Below are 1,676 nucleotides of genomic sequence, written 5' to 3' on the forward strand. Positions count from 1 at the left end.
TTTTCGTCAACTCGAGGAATTGCATAATACTGCGTAAGCTCTTTCTTCCAGTAATTTCTTTCATCGCGATCCTCTTCTTTTAAAAATAAAAAATTTACGTCCAAATCAAATTCATTTATATCTGCAGTTTGATCGGTACTATTATTGCCATTGTTGCTATTAAGGTCAATATAATATTGTTCTTTAAATATTTCCTCAAATTTTACCACAGATAGGTCTTTCAAGTCTTTTCCCCACGCTGTTTTATCAAAAACTTCAATTTTATGCCGAGGATCTAGTATTAATGAAACGCAATACATCCAATTAGATTTCTTGTAGTGTTTTAAAATTTTATCTCTCGCTGATTGCAGGGCAAAAATCAACTACTGCACATCTATCATTTTTATTATTCAAATTCATCTACTGCACATCTATCATTTTTATTATTCAGTTCGTGAGCCCATGATTCCACTTTGTCTAATAATAGATTAATACCAATGACAACCATTGAGAGCGTGCAGTATTTTTCACCCGAAAGTAAGGTCAATAAACATTGAAATGGACGTAAGTAGTTTGCTACCGAGATGTTTAGGGCCCATTCTTCATTTGTAAGTCTGTATTTATTCAAACTATCATTGTTATCGCATAGTATGTTCAACGGAGTTTTCATTTTCAAAGACCAGGTAATCATTTGGAAGGTTGAGTTCCATCTGGTACAAACGTCTATAATTGGCATTAACATTTTAACATTTGCTGTTTCACAGCAATTACGAAATTTTTCCTGCAATTGCTTTGATCGTTTTATTTTTTCGCTATCATTCTTATTTTTGTAACTGGTGAGCCATCAATCTTCATTTCGTCACTATCAATACATTCTTCCTCTTCCAATTCGTTTTCGTCTTCAGAAGAATCATCTTTTATTTTGAGTAATTTCAAAAAGTCTTGTGCCGATAAATTTAAAATGTGAGCAAAACACACGAAGTGTTTATTTTTACTGTCAAAATCTTCTAATAAGGTGCTCAGATGATCCACAAATGTAAAATTTGAGGACGCATTATCCGTAGTTATTCCTTGAATTTTTGATGAATTAATATTGTACTCTGCTATAGTGTTTTGAAATAGCGCTGCAATTTCTTTACCAGAATGTCGACCTTTTGCAGGAATAAAATCAAATACGAAGGACTGAATTTTCCAATTGCAATCAATGTAATGAGCAGTAATTCCATAAAATGATTTGTTCGATATTGCTGTCCACCCATCCATTGTAAATGATATTTTAGTTTGATCTTGATTTACTTGTTCATTGAAAATCAATCTAATAGCGTCTTGAGCATATTTAAACTTAGTAAAACCAGTGATCGCATAGTATTCCTATTTGGTAGAACAATATGATTGTTCATAAACAAAAATAAATTTGTCGTTGCTTTATCCTCAAAAAAATTAAATGGCAAATATTTGTCAACTAAATATTCTACCAAAAGATCATGAAATTTTCCCTGGTTAAATGCTATACTTTTCTGAAATAAAAAATAAATTTTAATATAATAAAATATAAAATATAAAAATATAAAGAATATAAAATACGAATATAAAATAAGGGAACTCCTTTTGCTTACAAATCAATTGCCTACAGCATCGTTTGTTTACATCTCATTTGGCTACAGTTTGATTGCTTACATGTATTGTTGTCTACAACT

Source organism: Trachymyrmex cornetzi, unplaced genomic scaffold, assembly GCF_001594075.2.
Source record: "Trachymyrmex cornetzi isolate Tcor2-1 unplaced genomic scaffold, Tcor1.1 scaffold1755, whole genome shotgun sequence".
Classification (NCBI taxonomy): domain Eukaryota; kingdom Metazoa; phylum Arthropoda; class Insecta; order Hymenoptera; family Formicidae; genus Trachymyrmex; species Trachymyrmex cornetzi.